Source organism: Sciurus carolinensis, unplaced genomic scaffold, assembly GCF_902686445.1.
Source record: "Sciurus carolinensis unplaced genomic scaffold, mSciCar1.2, whole genome shotgun sequence".
Lineage (NCBI taxonomy): Eukaryota > Metazoa > Chordata > Mammalia > Rodentia > Sciuridae > Sciurus > Sciurus carolinensis.
Window position 1 is genome coordinate 1,973,404 of NW_025920121.1, and position 9,854 is coordinate 1,983,257.

Below are 9,854 nucleotides of genomic sequence, written 5' to 3' on the forward strand. Positions count from 1 at the left end.
ATATAATGAATGTACAAGATAAGGCTGTACAGAATTCAAGTAACTTTCTCAATATCATATATCTGGGGTGTCTGAGTTAGATTCCCAATACATGTAAAATGGATCTAGGGACCATGCTGAAAGCCAATAATCATTAAGGTGTCCTCATCAAATGGAAACATTTAATTTAAAGTTAAAATTTTCCTTTTTAAAATTTTTCAATTTTTATTTTTTATTTTTTATTTTTACAGATTGCATTTTGATTCACTGTACACAAATGGGGTACAACTTTTTGTCTCTATGGTTGTACACAATGTAGATTCACACCATTCATGTAATCATACATATACATAGGGTAATGATGTCTCTCTCATTCCAACATCTTTCAGACCCCCGCCCCCTCCCCCTCTCATTTCCTCCTACATAATCTAAAGTTCTTCCTTTCTTCTCTTACCCCCAACCCTCCCACTCCCAATATGTAACATCATCCACTTTTCAGGGAAAACATTTGGTCTTTGTTTTTTGGGGGAGAATGGCTTATTTCATTTAGCATGATATTCTCCAATTCCATCCATTTATCTACAAATGCCATAATATTATTCTTCTTTATGGCTGAATAATATTTCATTGTGTATATATACCACAGTTTCCTTGTCCACTCATCTACTGAAGGGCATGTAGGTTGGTTCCACAATCTAGGTATAGTGAATTGAGCTGCTATGAACATTGATGTGACTGCACCACTGTAGTATGCTGATTTTAAGTCCTTTGGGTATAAACTGAAGAGTTTGATAACTGGGTCGAAAGGTGGATCTATTTCAAGTTTTCTGAGGAATCTCCGTACTTCTTTCCAGAGTCATTGCACCAATTTGCAACTCCACCAGCAATGTAAATGTGTGCCTCTTTCCCCATATCCATGCCAACACCTATTATTACTTGTGTTCTTAATAATAGCCATTTTAATTAGAATAAGATATCTTAGAGTTCTTTTAATTTGCATTTCTCTAATTACTAGAGATGTAATTAACCAAGTAATTTGTTAATTGCTTGTATATCTTCTTCTATGAAGTGTCTGTCCAGTTCCTTGGCCCATTTATTGATGTGGTTCTTTGTACTTTTAGTGTAAAGTTTGAGTTCTTTATAGATTCTGGAGATTAGTGCTCTATTTGGAGTGAGTGTGGCACAGATTTTCTCCCACTTTATTGACTCTTTTCACATTATTGCTTGCTTTGCTGAGAAAAAGGTTTTTAGTTGGTATTTACCACATTTATTGATTCTTGCTTTGATTTCTTGAGCTTTGGGGGTCTTGTTAACAAGTCTAGCCCTAAGCCTTCAATGATGAAAATTTGACCTACTTTTTCTTCTATTTGGTGCAGGGTATCTGGTAAAATTCCTAGGCATTTGATCCATTTTGAGTTGAGTTTTGTGCAGGGTGAGACACAGGGGTCTAATTTTCATTTTACTACATATGGATTTACAGTTTTCCCAGCATCATTTGTGAGCTTTTTTTTTTTTGAGTTTTTCTCCATTGTATGTTTCTGGCACCTTTGTCTAGTGTGAGGTAACTATTTATGTGGGTTTTTCTCTGTGCACTCTATTCTGTACCATTGGTCTTCATGTCTCTTTTGGTGCCAATACCATTCCTTTTTTATTACTACTTCTCTGTAGTATAGTTTAAGGTCTGGTATTGTGATACCTCCTGCTTCACTCTTCCTACTCAGGATTGTTTTGGCCAAATTTAAAATTTTCTACATTCTGTTTGCATTTTCCTATCTGTTAGTCTCCATCATAGGTATTTCTTGGCCAAAGTAGAAGCTGCTCCATGTATGGACATGACATGAGCGTCTGTGTTACTTGCCTTCTGCTCACAGTTCCTACTGTGGGTTTCTTAAGTCCCAGTTCAGGCTTTTTGGAACCTTTATTGTTTACCTGTTAATTCATGGATTTGTTATTTGTGCACTAATTTATTTGTTTCTACATTAATTCATTTATTCTACAAACACTGTGAGTGTATTATATATCAAGCAATATGAATATTTAAAGTTAAGTAAAGCATGGCCCCTACTCATCAAGAGTTTAGTCAGATTGGGAAAGCAGAGGCACAGGTAAAGTATTTCATGTGACTAATTTTGTGGGTGTTACTTTAACCAAGGTACATTCAGGATATTATGGTAGCACAGAAGTACTGAAATTTGAAGAGGTCTAATGTTGTCCCATTGCTGAATCCAAGATACACAGGTATTATATAGATATCCATCACAGTGATATGTGTATGGAAAGGGGAAGGGGAAAATAATTGGAGGCAGAAGAAAAATCATGGGAAAAGGTACACTGTTGAGACAAAAATACAGTAGTCATGGAGCTGCTATCCTGAATATCACTGGGATAGGTGTGCTCCTGGGAGTGACAGGAAATGAACTTCTAAGGTAGTGTCTTAAGTAGGTGGGTTAATATATTTTTTAACATATTAATTTTAGAGCATCTTAGTATTTGAGACAAGGGTCAAATTAGTGTTAGGAAGACTATTTAAGACACAATAGTTACAGTCCAGATAAGAAACTATGAAGTTTATAATTGCTTCAGTAATGAGATGTCACACAGTCACCTCAGGTGTGGATCTGGATGGATCCTATGGAATCTAAAATATGTCCTGGGTAAGTGAATGATTGTTATAACATTAATTGTGATCAGTAACTCAGGAAAATGACCAAGTTTTAAACAGAGTTTCAGTTTGGGCAATGAGGGAGAAATACTTATCAAGTGGATGAAATGTGCTAATTCTTCAATAAAAATTTGAGTGTTTATTAAGTGTGCTGAATTTTTGATGTTTAAAATTTGGGATGTTTGCTTATGACATAACTTTTACCTTAAAGAGGACATAGTCCAGTGGAGGGAGGCAGATATTGGATTGTAATATAGAAGCATAGTGACCAATTAATAGGGTCTTTGGAGTATGTGACTGAGGAGAGCTCAGTTTGGGTGGTGGATGAAGTGTGCAGTGGGCAAATGATTTTAGCATTCAAACACAAATTTTACAGAGAGGGAAGGCTGGATATGAATGATATTCTAGTTGAGGGAACATAAAAATTACTGAGGCATGAGAAAATGTAAGGCCTTTAGGGAGGACATTCTGTGACTGGGATGTAGACATATATGCAATTGTGGACAGGTGCTTGTGAATTTGTGTTTCTTACAGCTGGACTTCAACTCAGATTCAACTTTCCTGCTCAAACTTTTTCTAACAACTATTGCCCAGGACATTAACTAAATTAGTAATGCAAGTCAGGAAATATAGACATGAAAACATCAGAGGCATTAATAGGATTGTTACTTTCATTTAAAGAAAAAAGCAAGTATTTATTTCTAGGTGTGGGAAACCCAGGATTTTTGATTGAGTGATTGGTGGAATGCTTTCCTATCAAAATTGTCTTTAAAACAATTTATTTATCCCACAGCTGTCTTACTTTCCAAAACCTTTCCTTAGAAGCAGAAATTAAAATGGGATATAATAAATGCCCTTGGAATTTAATTTGGGAGTCAATTTCATGACATTTGCATTAGTAGAAAACAGGTCCTAGGTTGTAATTATGAATGAATAGCAAATTGTTTTAGAGAAGAGGAATTACCTTCTGACAGCTTAAAAACCAAGAAAGAAGAAAGACACAGGCTTTTCTTTTGTCATTCTCCTTCCCTCCCCCATTTTCCCCCTCCCTTTCTCATTTACACTCCCCTGTCTCTTGAGAAGCTTGGATCTTGGCCAGAGCATGTATTCTCCAAGTCCCTGCAGAACATGATTGAAGTGAAATTGGCAGATTTTGAAGTGGAAGGAGTGATAAAGAAATTATGTTTTGTACATATATAAATATGCCACAATGAAATGCACTATCCTGTATTATTATTATGCACTGATAAAAAAGGGTCAGTAGACTCCTACAACAATTTGCAGTTTATAATTTATGCTTTGGTGAATTGGGCAGATGGTTTACCTACCCAAATGCATACGTCAATACCAGCAAGGCTTTTGACTGTTACTTTTATTCCCAGAGTCATTTCAGTGATAAAATATTCAGTTCAAGTCAACAAAACTCTAGTACCTGAAAGGCACTCTACTAGTAAACCAATAAAACCAGTAAAAAAAAATATGAATTTATTTTCTTCAAGAAAGTCGCCATTATAATGATTATGTATTTGTGCAGTTACTTGCATTTCAATACAACAAATTATAGAGTTAACTCTAGTTGACAAGTTCTTGATTACCTGTATGCTTATTTTATCCATAGCACAATTATTTTATATGTGTGATTTGGTATTCCATCTCCTGTCATGACTCTAACCCCCAGCATGGGTTTTCAGCCATCCTGACAAGTTTGAACTGGTTGATTAGCTGGTTTCTGCTGCATCAAGTCATGTATTTTTAAAATTTGCATGTATCAGCTGTAGTTTCAAGTATATTTTGCTAATGTATTTTTACCAGTTTTACAATGCCTAATCTGATGTAACCCTGAGTTATTTTCCAAGTCATGGTACTCCATTAAAGATTTTGGTAGCTATATAAGATCTATTTTCTCTTGGTATTTATTCATCATATGAAATATGTTTATTTGGATTACTTTAGTCATTATTTAAGAGATTGCCAACCATTAAATAACTAGAAGAGATTATTTGTATAAGAAAAAATATTTCATACATGAATAATATAAATTTGTTAATTAAAACTCTGGAGTAGGGAGAATATATTTAAATTTAAGTCTCTGTTTCTGTGAGCAAAAACAATTTTAGGAACGAAAATAAAGTAGAACTTGCATTACAAAGTTAATATGACTATCTGAATTGTCATTTGAATTTTTTTATTCTTTTTAGCTATGAATTGTCATTCTATTAGCATATTTTTAAGAATAGTCTTTATTGCCTTTTATTACTCCTTCAATTATGTCTACCCATAAGCAATTTAGGAAAAGAAATTAAAATCTCTAAATAAATTTGTATTTAAATTCAGATTATTCCCTTAACCCCTCTGCAATTTTTCATGCATTATGTGTTATAAAGACTTTTGAAAATTTTTGAAAGTGGGATGAATTGAGGATGGAATTTATATATTCATTTTAACATTCCTTTCTTTTCAAACAGTACAGGAAGACACGTGGAATTGAGAAAGATTTGGGAATCCCTTCCTCCAGGAATGTCTTTCACAAATGGAGCTTCGCTTCTGGTTTTCACTGGATCCTGAATTTGTGGCAGAGCCACAGTTGCCTTTCCTGCTATTTCCAGTGATTCACAGAACATTTGAATAGTGATGCTTGCCTTGGTTTTACTGATTTTTATTCTGATACCTTGTTTACTTTGTTGGGGCAGAAAGCTTGCACTAATTTCTCTCTGTGGTGTCTGATCTTATCAAGAGCTTGATTTTATCTTGCATACATAATCTTTGCAAAGGAATGTTTACAAAGAAACTTGGAAATACAACCAAAAAAAAAAAAAAAGGGAATCATCAGCAAAAAAAGGATCAAGATTTTCTTACTGCTGGCCACACCAAATCCCCCAAAATTTCTAATACTTTGAAAAGCACTGTAAAGAAGATTGCAAAGTGTTCATCCACTCACAACTTATCTACTGAAGAAGACGATGCAAATAAAGACTTTTCCTTCTAACCAACATTCAGTTACTGAGTGGTTATTGCCAATGGTCTGCAAAAGAAAATCAATGTAACTAACAGTGATAATGAGGATCTGTTTCAAGAGCTATCTTCAGTTGAGAGTTCTTACTCAGAATCATTAAATGAACTAAGAAGTAGTACAGAAAACCAGTTACAGACAGCACACACCACGCCAGTTAGACACAATAGGAAGAGCTCGGGCAGTTTTACACCCTCTGAGGGCAGTTCTGATGGGGAGTGCACTCTGCTTAGCTTAAAACTTGGGGCTTTATGAAAGCTAAGGAAATGGAAAAAGAGTCAAGAATGTCTCAGATTCGGAGTTGAGCACCATGAAGAAGTCTGGGGGAATAAGAAGCAAATCTTTAGACAGAACGGCCTGAAAACCAAAGACAAATGCTCTAGAGCCAGGGTTCAGTTCCTCTGGCTGCATTAGCCAAACACATGATGTCATGGAAATGATCTTTAAGGAACTTAAGGGAATAAGTCAGATTGAAACAGAACTTTCTGAACTATGAGGGTATGTCAGTGCTCTCAAGCATTCCATCGATGAGATCTCTAGCAGTGTGGAGGTAGTGCAAAGTGAAATCCAACAGCTCCATTGAGGGTTTGTCCAGTCTTGGAGGGAAACCAGAGACATCCATGATTATGTTAAACAGGTCATATGGGTAGCAAAGCAAGCCCGAGATTTTTAAATGTGCCTGAAGAAAGATTTGAATATATTGAAAGTGTGGTATAACAAATTATAATAGATAAAATGGGTTACTCAGATGCACCAAATGCTGTTAAAATTGAATTTGCTCAAAGGATAGAACACCAAAGGGACTGCCCAAATGCAAAACCTTGACCCATACTTGTATACTTTGAAACCCCTCAGCAAAGGATTCTGTCTTTAAAAAATCATATAAACTCAAGGGAACAGGTATTGGAATCTCAACAGATATTCTGACTTATGATATCAGAGAAAGAAAAGAGAAAGGAATTCCATCTTACCAGACATATGAGAGCATGGATATGAAGTTATCTACTCCAGAGCCCAAAACCGAAAAGAACAATTGGCAGTCACCTGAAGACAGTGATGGAGAGCTAGAATCTGACCTCAATAGAAACATTTATGCTGTGCTTTCTAAACCAGAATTTTCAACAAAAGGATGTACTTCCATGTCAAGCTCAAAATCACACAGTGCCAGATCTAAGAATAAAACTGCTAATAGCATAGTCCAAATAAATCAGATTATGATAAAATTCCCTCACAATTGCCAGAATCAAATAACTTGGAAAAGCAAACCATAACCCAATATGCAGATGCAATGCCTCTCTGGCATTCACAGAGTGATTTTTTACTGCTAAACTTAGTCATTCTCAGTCAGATTTTTCCAAATTGTGTCAGTCTTACTTGGAAGATTTTTCAGAAAATCAGCATTTTATTAGAACTAATGGGAGCTCCCTTTTATCATCTTCAGACCAGGAGCTTTGGCAGAGAAAACAGGAGGGTGTACCTACCTTGTATGACAGTCCTCAGGACCAGCATTTGAATGAGAGTGCTCAAGGTGTCCAAGTACAGAGTGAAATTGAGAACACAGAAACTGTGGATAGTGGAATTTGTAATAGCATGGTGTGTCCATCTGGAGACCAATGTCTTTACAGTTATTCTCAGTTCTCTTCCCCTGAGGATCTTTCCCCATGGAAGGAATGGAATCAAGTAGAGCAAGGAGCTGATTTAGGTTTAGACTCATCCACCCAGGAAGCTTTTGATATGACACAAACAGTTTATTTGACCAACAGCTGGATGTCTTCAATAAAGACCTAGAAGACTTGGGAAAATGCCACAGTGACCTTCAAGATGACTCTGAAAGCTCTGATTTAACCCAGGATGGCAACTCTTCTCCATGAGCTGGCCTAGATAATAAACCACAAGGCCAGTGGGTTGACCAATATGATTTGTATCAGGAAACTACTTCTAATGAGTTGTACCAAAACCAAAGCCAGTTGCCCATGATGTATCAAAGTGAACTACGAAGTGAGGATTCAGAGGATGCCCCCCCCCCAAATCTTGGCATAGTCAATTAAGCATTGACCTTTATTATAAGACTTTCAGTTTCCCAAAATTTGTATCTACACTCCAGAGAGCTAAATCAGCCTTGGAAGTAGTATGGAACAAAAGCACACAGAGTCTTAGTGGGTATGAGGACAGTGACTCTTCTTTAATGGGAGGATTTCATACATTATCTCAATCAACTGCCAATTAACCTAGTACCACCCTTGACTCTGAGTCCTATTACTACAAAGCAGAGGATGAGGAGTACTACAATGAAGCAGTGGCTGTTAATGAAACAGATTGTGTCAAAGTCAGGGAACAAGTCCTTGCTAAGCTAGAAAACAGGACTAGTGTTACTGAAACAGATGAACAAATGGAGGAATATGATCACCCTTCATATGAAACACCCTATGAAACCCCACAAGACGAGGGTTATAATGATGAGGTTAGTGAAGGAGAACTGGAACCCTTACATGACCCAGCATCTGAAATGGAAATAAGGGAATATGAAAACCAAAACATCCCTGAGCAACTGGTGGAAATCACAATACCAAAAAGAATCCATCCTTCTTTCAAAGAGGCAGCTTTAAGGGCCTATAAGAAACAAATGGCAGAGTTGGAAGAGAATATCCTGGCTGGAGGTACTCATGTTTAAATGCTACGTTATGAATTAATAGTGTTTTGTCATTGAGTGTTGCTGCTTAGAGCGTGTTCTGTTTACCTGGATGAAGAGTGTACTTGTGATGAATTTGCATATCTTTTTTGAGAAGGACTGGATTTCATGCAACTATCTCTCCCAGCAAGTTGGGTTTGATAATCTAAAGTAAAAACATATTTCAATTAGATCATATTAAAAGGGCTCCAAATTTAACCCTACTCATTGGAGTATGATTCTTCAGCGTGACACAAACCCCAATTCATATTAACCAAGTGTGGCATCAGTTGTCAAGAAAATGAGGAGTGAAATTAAAGGACAGCCCCTTAAAGACAACAGCTGGATGTCTACTCCTTGGTTCCATTAGGTTTATAGGGATGGGGAGAAAGGTACAGTTAATATTAAAAAAGTTGAGAAGATGAACTCTCTGACTTAACCACTCCTCCCATCCAATTCACCATTTGGAGTCTGATGATAGGAAAAGTTGGGTTTCCACAGCCAATCTTAGCCAGTCCCACCAGAAACTTCCTTATCATCTGCTGATGCAGCTGAGGGAGAACAATAAAGCCAAAGCCACAGGCAGTGCCTGAGTGGTCACAAGTCATTCTCTGAGGACAAATTAATAAGGGAATAGAGCAGTGAAGCTTCCTCTTTGTGAGAGAAGTAGAAGTCTCTTCCCCATTATGGAGATGAGAAAAGCATCTTATCTAAAACTTTTTCTTAATTTCCTGGGGGAACAATTTTGAATAATATATGTGGTAGCTATATATAAATATATGAGTTTAGTGATTTTTTTTTACTTCTCAAACTTCATCAGTATTCACAACCTTTGTTTGCATGCTTATTACTCAATCTCAAATATTTATTCAACATACTATTTTATGAAGGTGTGGATTTATGTGATCAAGTTTACTTGCTTTTAGGCAATAATGTCATAATATTTTACTTCATAATTTGCAGTTTCTTTGCCTTGACCAATAGCCTCCAAACTAGCTATTTTCTGGTTAATATGGGTAGATTATTTAATATTCAAATATCTTTATTGCTAAAATATTTCAAGCCCTAAGAAAATTGAAATTACAATTAGTCTTCTCTGTTCTAAAAATCTCTGTGTAGCACAAAAGAGTTTATATAATTTAAAGAAATATTAAGTCAAGGGGATCTTGGGTACATTGGCTATGACTGTAATTTTTTTCTTTTCAGTGAGGGGGTAGTTGGTAGTTAACTATACTTAGTTTGATTTTAAATGCAAAGTAATTAACTTTTATGTAAATAGAACTATATTAGAAGAATATCTATCTCATATCAGAGTAATTTTTGGTGGTTAGCTGTCCTTATTGCTGAAATTAAGTTGATAATTTCTAGGGATAGAAGCCAGAAGTTTGACATTGTTTTTTTATTTGCTATTGATTCAGAAGAGTCTACTCAAGGATAAATTAAGTCTAAACTCTGTGTGTGTGTGCGTGTGTGTGTGTTTGTGTGTGTGTGTGTGTGTGTGTGTGTGTGTGTTATGATGTAATAGATACATGTTT

General features: G+C 36.0%; 1 pseudogene; it reads left to right on the top strand.

Annotated features, from left to right (window-relative positions):
* The first annotated feature begins 5,351 nt into the window (after window positions 1–5,351).
* LOC124973767 (protein unc-13 homolog C-like) lies at window positions 5,352–8,322 on the top strand (annotated as a pseudogene).
* The last annotated feature ends 1,532 nt before the right edge of the window (window positions 8,323–9,854 follow it).